This window comes from Nycticebus coucang, chromosome 2 (assembly GCF_027406575.1).
Source record: "Nycticebus coucang isolate mNycCou1 chromosome 2, mNycCou1.pri, whole genome shotgun sequence".
Lineage (NCBI taxonomy): Eukaryota > Metazoa > Chordata > Mammalia > Primates > Lorisidae > Nycticebus > Nycticebus coucang.
The window spans coordinates 21,107,951-21,121,307 of record NC_069781.1 but is presented as its reverse complement, the minus strand read 5'-3'; the positions used below and the strand labels follow the sequence as shown (position 1 = coordinate 21,121,307).

The window sequence follows — 13,357 nt, the reverse complement described above, 5'->3', positions numbered from 1 at the left end:
CATGTTTGGTATGTTTAGGGATGTGAACACTGAGAATTAACATCTGAAACAAAATAAAGCAGCTATTTTTCTTTCTTATTATCAACAAGGGGAAAAATTAGTGAGCCCATGTTTAAAAATGGATTGCATGGGAGGTGCCGGTGGCTCAAGGAGTAGGTGCTGGCCCATATACTGGAGGTGGCAGGTTCAAACCCAGCCCTGGCCAAAAAGAAAACTGTAATAAAAATGGATTACAACTCCCTGCTCCCCATAAAAAAATAAATGAAAGGCATCTTTCACTAGATCTCAATTTTACTACTTACTTTCTGTCCCCAATTAAACTAATGAGTGTTGACAGTATGAGATTTTTGTTTCAGTGATTAAGAATAATAAAGTTTCACCCACACCAATGTCCCCTCCCAAATGGATTTTTTAATAATTTTCCAGGAGTTGGTCTTCAACCTTTGGCCTGAAGCAGACACAGCCCAGATCTCTGCTGGTTAGTAGCTTTCTGCTGTATCCAACGATGGCTAAAATTGCAGCATGGGCACGGAGAGGAGGCTCTGATCTTGGCACCCAACCATCGCTTCAGGACTCTGGAGTCAGAAGCCTTCCTTGCATAAGTGTCTCACTGTCACCATGGATATAACGCTGAGCCTCCCCATATCCATCCTGAGCAGGGCAAATGGACACAGAATTACTTGTGCTATCTTATGCACTAATGGTCTACTGGGTTGCAGGAGATGACCAGCTGTCCTGGCTGCTGCGAAATTGAAACACTGTCTGCACTAGGTCACTCTAGAGAGGATCATGGGAGAGAGACTTCTAGTGCCATTGGCCTTGAGACTTGGTTCCTGTTTTCAAACAGGCAAATGGAGGAACAACAATCCTTCTCCGTTCTCATACATAACCGAGGCAGCTGTGGTTCCCATCAGCATTTATGTTCAGGGTAACACTTTGCTACTCAAAGCTGGTCCTCGGATCCAGCCACTCATTTGAAATGCAGAGGCTTGGGTTTATTACCTGTGGCCATAAACTGAAGCAGAACTGCTCTGAGCAGGCCCCCTTAGCGACTGCATGTTAGGGTTTGAGAAGCACGGGGATAATTCATGTGTACTGAGTTCTTCCTATAAGAAAATCCCCACCTCTACATGAGGTTTTCAGATATAATAATGGCAACAAGCTATTATTTGCCTTCCTTCTCTTAGCAGTGTTACTTGACCTTTTTTTATCTCACACTTGAACCCATAAACTTCTACCTCACACTTAAATAATACTGATAAAAAAAGAATAAAAAAATACTGTGCTTAATGACCTTTAAAATTTTCACAGCACACCTAAGATCCTCTGATGGCACACCAGTGAGCCAGCCACAGCACATCGGTTGAAAATCACTGTCTTAGAGGATCATGTGGTTTGAGACTGCATGCATGTTCACGCACATGGAGTCTGTGATGTGCTCAAGAGGGCAGACCTTGAATCCTGGCTTTATCATTTATGGGCCGTGTGACCCTGGATGCCACCCTTCACCTCTCTAAGCCTCAGTTTCCCTGTGTAAAAAGTAGGAGAACTGACCTGCTGTGTCCATGTGTCATGGAGAAATACTGTCTACACTCTGCAAAGACAGGCTTTTCTAAACGAATAGGAAACACAGTTTTACAATATCAATTATATTTAAGGGTATTGGGAAATGGATCAGAGGATATGATGTGGTGATAACGGGGGAAAGACCTTGGGAGTGGTAGGAGGCAAACACAACTGATCTGTAGCCTGGCAAGGATTCCTGGCCAAGCTTCATTCTGTTGGGATAAACCTCCTCTCCCATCGGTCAAGTGCCACTTCTAAGCTAATGGTTACACATTTTTAATATCACCCCAGAGGTGGGAGATTAGGACACCATTGAAACTTCTGGATCTGGGCCCAGGTCCATTACCAAATTCCACACAGTAAATACGTGTATAAGCATCTCAATCCCATGATCCTAATGAGATATGTTCCGCTGTAGATTATTCAGGCAGAAACAAAAGGATGATTCTGTGAGACACAGGTAATAGAACACATCAGAGAGATTGTGTTTTTCTTGGGGCTTGAATTCCTCACTGCTGACCAAGGTGCCCACCTTGTTCAGACTCCCAGAGAATGAAGGGCTGAGCTTTTATCCCTACCTCAGGCATTTCACAAAAGCACTGGGTTCACCAAAATGTGTGCTGCTTGGTAGTTGAGAGGAGAATCCTGGTTCTAGTCCAGAGATGGGTCTAGGGCAAACGGCAACAACAACAAAAAATCTTTATCCACTGTACAGCTCCTGATATTGGGGGGAAACTAATGCAATCGATGTCAGACAAAAGAATTTTATTTAGAGCCTACTGTATACTAGGACCTTTGCTTATTAGCCTGTTAAGTTCACACCATAGCCCTTTGAGGATATTTTTGAGGCAAACTCTACTTCATAGTTGAAAATCTTCGGGTCCATAGAAGTTAATGGATTTTTCTATAACCACATAGCTAGGAAATGGCAGACATGAGATTCGGATCCATTAGCTTTTTATGGCAGTATCCAGCACCCTGTGTTGGGTCCCACCCAAGGACAGGGTCAGGTTCATGCAGAATCATGCATACAAGGTAACCTTTGCTCCTTAGTTATGAATTTGACAGCCCACAATGGCACGTGGGCCCTCATATGCTGAGAACCGATATGAAACCGATATGCTGATTTCATTTAATCATCACATCAGAAGCGACTATTGTTACTATTACTCTTAATTTAGGGATGGGGTAAATTGAGGCTTAATTAAATAACGTGCCTACAGTCACAGTGGACAAATGGCAAGCTGGGACTCTGAGTCCAAAGCCTGATCTCTTACGCACCAGGTCACTGTATCCCCAAATTGTCACATTACGTGAACCACTTGGAAATACTGGTTAAAACTCACTTCCCCAGTCCTTTATGTGGGAAAAAATAGAAGGTCTTGGTGTAGTTCCAGGACATGGAGGTTGAGTAGAAAAAGTGCTGTACTTTAGGTCAAAGGCCCTTAGCATTTGTCTGTGATTTTGACCAAGCTTCTTCTTTTTATTTATTTTTTAAAGATAGTCTCACTCTATTGCCCAGGCTAGAGTGCCATGCATCAGCCTAGCTCATAGCAAACTCAAACTCTTAGATTCAAGGGAGATCTTCCTATCTCAGCATCTGAAAAAGCTGGGACTACAGGCACCTGCCACAATGCCCAGCTAATTTTTCCTTTTTTTTTTCTTAGTAGAGATGGGGTCTCAAACTCCTGAGCTTAAGGAATCCTCCTGTCTCAGCTTCTCAGAGTGCTAGGATTGCAGGCGTGAGCCATTGCATCAGGCCTACACCAACCTTTTCTATTTATAGAAGAGACAACAGAAATCAGAGAAAAGAATGCCAAGGGTAAAACAACAGGAAATGACAGAACAGTATCAGAAATTCACAGAAGTACTGAGTAGAATGAGGGGTGGCAGGGACTGGATGGAAGGGGAACGGGAAGGTGATAGGTACAGGGTAACAAAGTTTTAATTTTCAACTTCTGGAGATCTACTGTATAGCATAAGGCCTATAGTTAATAACACTGTGTTGTGCATTTACAATTCACTGAGAGGGTAGCTACCATGTTTTGCTTTATCCCACAAAAAAATACACATATAATGAGGGTGAAGGACAACTTTGGGAGGTCATGGATATATCTATGGCATGGACGGTGGTGACAGAATGTACTTCTCTCAAACTAATTGAGTCATATACATTAAATATGTACAGCTTTTTAATATGTCAATCTTACTTCAAAAAAATGGTTTAAAACAATAACAACAACAACAACAACAAAAGAAATCAGCTTTCTGGTCCCAGGTCTGCACACCTGACATTGGCCTTGATTCCTGTAAGACATCAGGATAACTTAGAGAAATGAAGTCACGGAAAAAAAAGAAGAGATTTTTCTTCAGCCAACCCAGGAGTCAGAGTTCCAGGGAAAATCACCCCTTGGGTCCTCTGATCCAGCCTCCAGCTGCTCCTCTCAGCCCACTTCGAAGGTCTTGCCAGTGAGACCCCCAGAAAAGGCAGCAAGGTGCTATGTCTCCAAGTGGCAGGCTGAGGATTCTGCAAAGAGCTGGAATATTATAGAATATTACTCCATAGAAAGGTTGGCAATGGCCTTGAAAATCAGAAGATGATGCCTCGTTTTTATTAATAATCTTCCACTAACAGACTGTTGCTTTCTCTCATTACAACCAGATCATGATCTACTCTGCAGCAGCCAGGGAGTACAGAAACTCAGCTTCCTGGCCCAGGTCTGCTGCTGTTAACTCTCTGTGGGACCATTGCACGGATGCTTCTGTATGGTGTAAGGGGTTGATCCTATGTCTCCAAGCAGATCCCAACAGAGTTGGGGTTGAGGTATGTAGAACTGGCTTACCCATTCATCAGTTACTACAGATATGATTTTAGGCAACTTACTTAAACACTGAGTTCCAGGTAGTCCACCTATAATATGGGAGAGTTTGTACAAGTTGCTCTCCAAGGCTCTTCCAGTTATATAACCTCTGGTTCCTCAGTAATGAAATAAAGGAAATTGACAAGACAATAGAAGGTCATATTCTCAGAGGTGCCAATATGAAGTGGGAGATTGCTGTAAACCTGGAACATGACACTGCTGAAGGAGCTTTGATGTTAGACTCAGAGGCTACAACTTTGGTAGCTGTTCATCTGTTAGGCTGGGTGGCCTAACCTCTCTGTGCTACAGTGTGGTGGATGGCACTGATGTCCCACACATGGGAGGCTGGGGGAATCACACGTGTCTGTCCAACCCTTTGAGGTGGCCATGGGCCTTCATTTGACCAGTAAAATGTAAGCAGCATGTCAGTGCTAGGAGGAAAGGATGATAGTCAAGTATGTTTTTCACTATGATACTGTTCATGGCGGCACAGAAAAGATGACTCTGTCAGTGCAGAGTCCCAGATACCAGAGGGACCGGAGCTCCCGGCCACTCTGTGAGAGTGCTGAGATGTGATCAACACGTAAACACTTTTGTGTCAAGCCACTGAGGCTTCGTTTTGAAGTTGCTTTTCCCCAGGCACGAATGCATCGTGATGGACACATTCATTTCCTTTTCTTGTAAAGCCAAGTTGGTAGCGGTCCCTTTGCAATACATATAGAAAGATCAAATGAGCAAACACAGAAAGCATACGGTTTAGAGCCAGACACACAAAAAAGGCACAAGAGTTAGGGAAACAAAGGGAAAGTGGAGGTAGGGAGGGAAGGGAGAATCTGGTAATAGCACATACAAGTAACCACTGCCCAGGAAGGCACTAGAAAGCCAGAAAAGCTTTGGAGGCCGCTTCCAAAGAACTGACTCAGTCGTCTCAGCTGGGGAACAAGTGGATGCCATTAATGAAGACCAGCTTCCCTCACATCCCTAAAGAGAGCCCTTCTGTCTCACCAGGCGTGGGCTGCCAGTGCTGAATCCCCAAATCCCACATCTTACCCAGAACAGTTCTCTTATGCTACGCAATATGCATATCTGATAAGCAGACCAGATTGAAAAGTGCCTTTCTAGTAAATCTCTTGTGAGCCTCAAGTCCTCTGTAGCTCTTCGTTGAAGGCCAATGAGCAAATGTCTGTTGTCGGCAGAATGGTTTTATTTTTCATGAGGCTTTTTGCAAAATCTACCAGTGTAGCTTGCTCAGCCTCCATCCTCAGACAACTTCTCCTTACTGCCATTTCTGAGATTCCAGGCTCAATAATAGTTCTTGACTGATGAGAATCTGAATTCCTGCACTCTATAACCAAAGTTGACCTTCCTTTCTTACAGGAATACTGTAGGATGGATGCAGATGGTGGGGAGTAAAACAAACAAACAAACATCAAACACAGCAAACCTCTGGAGAGTCTATCTCATCCTGACACTCTGCCAGTCCCCACACCGACCAAGAGCTAAGGAAAGGGGATTCTAATAATGACCTTGTAGGGGTCATTAAGACCAGCATTGTACATCACAAGGGATTCGAAACAAAGAAGGGTTTGGGGGCAATTTGGATGTGAAATCTTAGCTCTGCACATTTCCGTGGAACTTGACATTGTGCCAAAGGCTTTTATGTCCATTCTTGACCATTTGAACCTGATTCCTAATGGAGAGGTCCCTCCTAGCAGTACCTACTCTCTGAAAACAATCCTATTCCTTCCCTGGGAATAAACTGTATTTTGACTTTTGCATGAACTTTTCTACCACTTCAGTCCTTCCCGGATCTGTCACAGCTTCCCAGCTCCCCACCTTTTGTTACCGGTCTCCTTATGTCTTCAATCCTGTTCACTGCTCTACACCTCTCTTACTGTGTTTGCCATTCCTTCCTTCTGGGATGCAGACTCTTCTTTCCTGGAGGCAATGTGGTCTCCCTCTCCATGGCTCTGTTTTGTCTCTCTGCTTGTCCTTGTCACTCTTGCCTGTCTCTTCGTGTAAACCATGCTTAACCTTCGCACAAGGGGCACAACCCTTGGAAGAGTCAAGGGTCCTCAACACCTCCACACAGCATCCCCCAGAGACAGGCTGCAGCCTACCTGTGCCAACCTCCCTCCTGAGTTAGAAATTTATGTCCTCCCCACCATGGCTCCGTGTTGAGAGCACGGGGTACACGCAGTTCTTCTCACCACATGCTAACATGAGACATAAAGAAGTTGCACACTTCCCAGGGTGGGGAGCACTGCATGGGGAGTCAGAAATGAGAGGAGTTCCAAGTCCCTGCGAGCATTAAGCAGGTTGTACCCTTCCTTGAGCCTCAGTTTTTCCATCTGTGCTACACAGGGTTAGGCCTGAACTAGTTAATCTCTAAGCACCTGTCTAGGTCACAGACTTTCAATTTTAAAGCTTCCTGCAAAGCAGAAATCCAGGTTGCTCTTTCAGAGAGTCAAGAGAGGAATTGAAAACCCAGACCTCTCACATCAGTAGTTGCTACGCCGGTGATCTGGGCAGGGGCAGGGAAGTGAACTCAGCAGAGCACTAGCTGTCACGCAGGAGACTCTAGCGGGTAGAGATTTTGATATCCCAGACCAGGCAGTTGTCAGAAAAAGAGGCATATGGCAAGTCGGCTGGTGGCAGTGCCTGCTGGCTACTCTCCAGGGCTGCACCAGAGAATACTTGGAGAAAATGACAACTGCCTTTGATGCTGAAAAACTTTCAGGCTTTCTAGAATGTGGAGGACAAAGGAGCTCCAGCCTGCTCTGGCCTCCTCCCTGACTGAAACTCTGGAGGGGAGACTTGAAAAAGATAAATTTAGACTCATCAGAAGTAACTTGCCTTCCCGCAGTGGGGAGTCAACTGACTTAGCATGGTTCCAAGAGGTGACACGGTCTGGGGATGGAAATAATGGCACAAAAAGTTTAGCTAAACCCAAGGATGAGAGAGCTTAAATGCAATGGATTGTTCCGATACAGCAGTAGACTGGGAAGCTCCCTCAAACTTGAGGTTGTCATCAAAAGACAAAAGCCAAGCCTGTTCACTGTACTCCCCTCCATGAGCAGATCACAGCATATACAGGCCCTGGCTATTCAGAGAAGACTCGGGGTTGAGAGGTTGGGAACAAGGAACAGAATGTTTGAGGCACAATGATGACTTCTGATGGGGCTAAAATCTGTCTCTGAGACTGGATCCTCCCAGGCCAGCCTTTAAAGTACTATGTTCCATCTCATTGACGAGTCTTCTGGCAGTGGGAAAACCAGAATACCACACCATCTGGAGAGCTGAGAACACAGGCGAACCCTGAAATGACTTGCTTTGTGACAAAGTCCTGTCCATGCACATGGAGAATCCTAGATTTCACGAAGTCCCTTTGGGGGGAAATCCCTGATTACCCATGTGGATTCTCCTTGGGAACCATCTAATCTTCTCAGGATGGGAACTAGCACATTGGATCATTTATCCCAAGCTAGCAGCTTTGAGAAATCAAACTGCATAGACAGTGCAGGGTCCTTTGCCAGCAGCTAGCATTGGGGAAACACCTTGTTTTCAAAGTGAGGCAGTGGAATGCTTGACATGGGTGGGCTGGGATTTGACGCCAGGCTTATCTGGAGGTTGGCTGACTCCTGTCACTGCTCAGACACATGTCTGAGCCCTTGCAGGTTCCTTCCCGAACAGGAAAATGCTCTTCTAGTTTTTATCCCTCTCAAGGGGCACCATTCTTTGCTATCACTTCAAACTCCAGTTCACAAGACTTGCCCTCTGAAAAGTGCCTTATCTTTCCTTCTAATTCTTCCCAAGAGGCTTCATACAGACACTGTATGGAAACCACTGGCATTCTTTAAAACACCACTTTGCAAATTAAAATTCTCCTCTTTTCTTTCCTAATGATGTGTGTGTCATCTTGCAATCTTTTAAATCCCTTCCTCTGAAGATTTTTCTTCCTTTTGGATTCTATTCATCATGATGCTCAAGACAGTTTCACAGACGATTAAAATGATAGGAAAGTAGTACCGTAGAATCTCAGCACTAAGTAGCAGTTTACCCAGATTGTCCTTAAATTTTCCCCAGAACTTTTCCAACAAAGTAGTATTCAGCCTCTCCTCGAGCATCTGATTTGTGGAAACCACATTTCCACGAGTGTGAAAAGAACCCTTTATTGGAAACTGGAGGTCCAGACTCTGTCAGTAAATCACTGTGCGGCTGTCCATCACTTTTATCACCCCGAATCCTCTCTCAACCCTACCCTTTACTCGCAACTGCCTCGGCTGTATCTCCCACCAGCTTCCCCAAATCTTGAAACCAACTACTCCTTCAAATCTTGAAACCAGCCACATTCCTTCCCTTTTCTTGGGACATTTACCTCTGCTTGAAACCTTTTCAATGCTAAACAAGACTCCATCTGAATGGTAGACTCCAAAGCCTTCCTATTGCTATTTAACCCAATAGCTTCACCCCTGTTCCAACTATCACTCTGTTCCAACTAAATTAGAACCTACTGTTAATTGCTTTCCTGGAACCCCATATTTATGCTTCCTTAAGTAAAAATATATGATTTGACCTCCAACTATATCTACATGTCAGAAGGTCTGGGGCAATTTGTATCCTGTTTTCTATTTTATCTCCCAACTTGTGTTCCATTTTCTATTTGTTCTCTAAAATGGGTGATATGGGGGTATGTGGGAGCAAAAGACGAAAGCAAGGTCTTAGAGTCCAGCTGACCTGCATGTGATTTCTGACTCGACCTCCCACTAGACGCTGAGGTTGGGAAAGTCACTCCACCTCTCTGGTGCTGACTTTCCAACTGAAGACCATGATGCCTTGGAGGGTTCTAATAATGGGGCCAGAGTGGCATTATCCTGGCTCTCTCACATCCTAGAAGAGTGTCATTGGAAAGTTACTCTAGATTTCTGTTTCTCTTCTGAATAAAGGGGATGGTAATAGCCCCTGTCTCACAAGGCTAGTGGGAAGATTACATAAGTTAACAAATTGAAGGGATCCTTGGAATGTGCAGAATTAATGTTATTGGCCATTATTATTATTGTTAGTAATCCTGACAGTAATGAAGAGCTTGATTTTATTTTATAAACCATTATAAACCATTTTATTGGCAACCATTTTATTGTCACTGTTACTGCAGTTATCTCTAGTATTTTTCTTTTTTTTTGAGACAGAGTCTCACTATGTCATCCTTGGTAGAGTGCTGTAGACATCACAACTCACAGCAACCTCAAACTTTTGGGCTTAAGCGATTCTCTTGCCTCAGCCTCCTGCGTAGCTGGGACTAAAAGTTCCTGCCACAACGCCTGGCTACTTTTTGTTGTAGTTGTCATTATTGTTTAGTAGGCCTGGGATGGGTTCCACCCGCCAGCTCCGGTGTATGTGGCCAGTACCAAGATGTTGGGATGGAGATGATGATGAATATGAAGTTTCTTATTAGTGCTGACTTTTATTAATATGACTTCAAGTTATAAAAACAACCTTTCTTTGTGATAATATCCTATACCCTTTTCATGGAAAACTGTAAAAGTATAGCTTTTATTCCTGGAGGGGGGGTTGTGGGGAAATCTTTTCCTATACATGGAGCAAGGCTTCTCACTTTACTATCTTATCATTCTTCAGATTTTTGAAGCATGAAGAACTTCTATCCAAAGTCTCTCTTTTCTGAGCAGAAGAGCTCCTGTCTTTTAACTGTCGAGGGGCCTTTCACCATTAGCCTATAGGTCTAATATTCATATAATTTTACCAGACCTATCAATATTCTCCATTAATGTGAATGGCTTAAACTGTCCTCTAAAGAGGCACAGGTTAGCTGACAGAATACAAAAACTTAGGCCAGATATTTGCTGTATACAAGAGTCACATCTTACCTTAAAAGACAAATATAGACTTAGGATAAAAGGATGGTCAGCCATATTTCAGGCAAATGGTAATCAGAAAAAGTAGGTGTTGAAATTTTATTTGCAGATACAATAGGCTTTAAACCAACAAAAGTAAAGAAGGATAAGAATGGTCACTTCATATTTGTTAAGGGTAATATTCAATATGATGAGATTTCAGTTATTAATATCTATGCACCCAACCAGAATGCACCTCAATTTATAAGAGAAATTCTAACAGACATGAGCAACTCGATTTCCTCCAGCTCCATAATAGTTGGAGACTCCTTTGGCAGTGTTGTATCGTTCCTCCAATAAGAAGCTGAGCAAAGAAATTTTAGATTTAAAACTAACCATCCAACATTTGGATTTAGCAGACATCTACAGGACATTTCATCCCAACAAAACTGAATACACATACTTCTCATAAGCCCATGGAACATACTCCAAAATCGATCACATCTTAGGTCACAAGTCTAACCTCAGTAAATTTAAAGGAATAGAAATTATTCCATGCATCTTCTCGGACCACCATGGAATAAAAGTTGAGCTCAGTAACAACAGGAATCTGCATACTCATACAAAAGCATGGAAGTTAAATAACCTTATGCTGAATGATAGCTGGGTCAGAGATGAGATTAAGAAGGAAATTGCCAAATTTTTGGAATAAAACGACAATGAAGACACGAATTATCAGAACCTCTGGGATACCGCAAAGGCAGTCCTAAGAGGGAAATTTATAGCACTGCAAGCCTTCCTCAAGAGAACGGAAAGAGGGGCAGCGCCTGTGGCTCAAGGAGTAGGGCGCCGGTCCCATATGCCGGAGGTGGCAGGTTCAAACCTAGCCCTGGCCAAAAAAAAAACAAACAAAAAAAAAAAAAAAAAAAAAGAGAATGGAAAGAGAGGAAGTTAACAACTTAATGGGACATCTCAAGCAAATGGAAAAGGAAGAACATTCCAACCCCAAACCCAGTAGAAGAAAAGAAATAAACAAAATTAGAGCAGAATTAAATGAAATTGAAAACAAAAGAATTATACAACAGATAAATAAATCAAAAAGTTGGTTTTTTAAAAGATCAATAAAATAGATAAACCTTTGGCTAACCTAACCAGGAAAAAAAGAGTAAAATCTCTAATCTCATCAATCAGAAATGACAAAGACAAAATAACAACAGACTCCTCAGAAATTCAAAAAATCCTTAATGAATATTACAAGAAATTTTATTCTCAGAAATATGAAAATCTGAAGGAAATTGACCAATACTTGGAAGCACGTCACCTTCCAAGACTCAGCCAGAATCAAGTGGAAATGTTGAATAGGCCATATCAAGTTCTGAAAAAGCATCAACCACACAAAACCTCCCTAAAAAGAAAAGCCTGGGACCAGATGGCTTCATGTTAGAATTCTACCAAACCTTTAAAGAGGAATTAGTACCTATATTACTCAACCTGTTCCAAAAGGTAGAAAAAGAAGGAAGACTACCCAACACGTTCTATGAAGCAAACATCACCTGATCCCAAAACCAGGAAAAGACCCAACAAGAAAAGAAAATTATAGACCAATATCACTAATGAATATAGATGCAAAAATATTCAACAAGATCCTAACAAACAGAATCCAGCAACACATCAAACAAATTATACATCATGACCAAGTTGATTTTATCCCAGGGTCTCAAGGCTGGTTCATATCTGTAAATCTATAAGTATAATTCAGCACATAAACAAATTAAAAAACAAACACCATATGATTCTCTCAATTGATGCAGAAAAAGCTTTTGATAATATACGGCATCTCTTCATGATCAGAACACTTAAGAAAAATTGGTCTAGAAGGGACATTTCTTAAACTGATAGAGGCCATCTACAGCAAACCCACAGCCAATATTGTATTGAATGGAGTTAAATTGAAATCATTTCCACTCAGATCAGGAACCAGACAAGGCTGCCTATCGTCTCCACTGCTCTTTAACATTGGAATGGAAGTTTTAGCCACCACAATTAGGGAAGAAAAGGCAATCAAGGGTATCCATATAGGGTCAGAAGAGATCAAACGTTTGCTTTTTGCAGATGATATGATCGTATATCTGGAAAACACCAGGGATTCTACTACAAAACTCTTAGAAGTGATCAAGGAATACAGCAGCATCTCAGGTTACAAAATCAACATTCATAAATCGGTAGCCTTTATATATACCAACAATAGTCAAGCTGAAAATACAGTTAAGGACTCTATTCCATTCACAGTAGTGCCAAAGAAGATGAAATATTTGGGAGTTTATCTAACAAAGGACATGAAAGATCTCTATAAAGAGAACTATGAAACTAAGAAAAGAAATAGCTGAAAATATTAACAAATGGAAAAACATACCATGCTCATGGCTGGGAAGAATCAACATTGCTAAAATGTCCATACTATCCAAAGCATTATATAATTTTAATGCAATCCCTGTTAAAGCTCCACTGTCACACTTTAAAGATCTTGAAAATAATCTGACCAACGCAGTCATCATTCTGACCCCTCCAATTTGATGAATGTTCAGTCTTATCTTTTAATTTCTCAGGTACTGCTGTATCCATTAATAGGGAAAGAAGTCTTTAGCATATTGTTAAGGAAAACAAGCAATTTATCTACAACTTTACTGAATTTGGGGAATGGGATCTTGTGTGCACTTTGTGTGTAGATAACTAGATAGGGATATTGGAGAGAAAGAAAAAGAGAGAGAGAGAGAAGGAGGGAGGGAGGAGAGAGGGAGAAAGGGAGGGAGGGAGCAGAAGGGGTATTTTAAGAATGTTGAGGAGAATGTTAATTCTGGGTATTTCTGGCTGATGCCATTTTTATTTCCTGCTATATTAAATGTCTCATTTTTGAACTGCCTGAATAGCATAGAGGATATTTATTTTTCAATAGACTGAAATATTAATTAATTTTTTTCTAAAATGCTATTAACTGTACTTACAGAATTGAAGATTGAATTTAAAATATGAGGATAGAGTTAGGAAAATGAAAAGGCAGGATGGATATATGCTTGGTCG

General features: G+C 42.0%; 1 protein-coding gene across 4 annotated transcripts in view; it reads right to left on the bottom strand.

The window, feature by feature from the left end:
- Positions 1–13,357, bottom strand: part of ASTN2 (astrotactin 2) — a 990,319-nt gene that overhangs the window by 355,316 nt on the left and 621,646 nt on the right. The window lies entirely within an intron of this gene.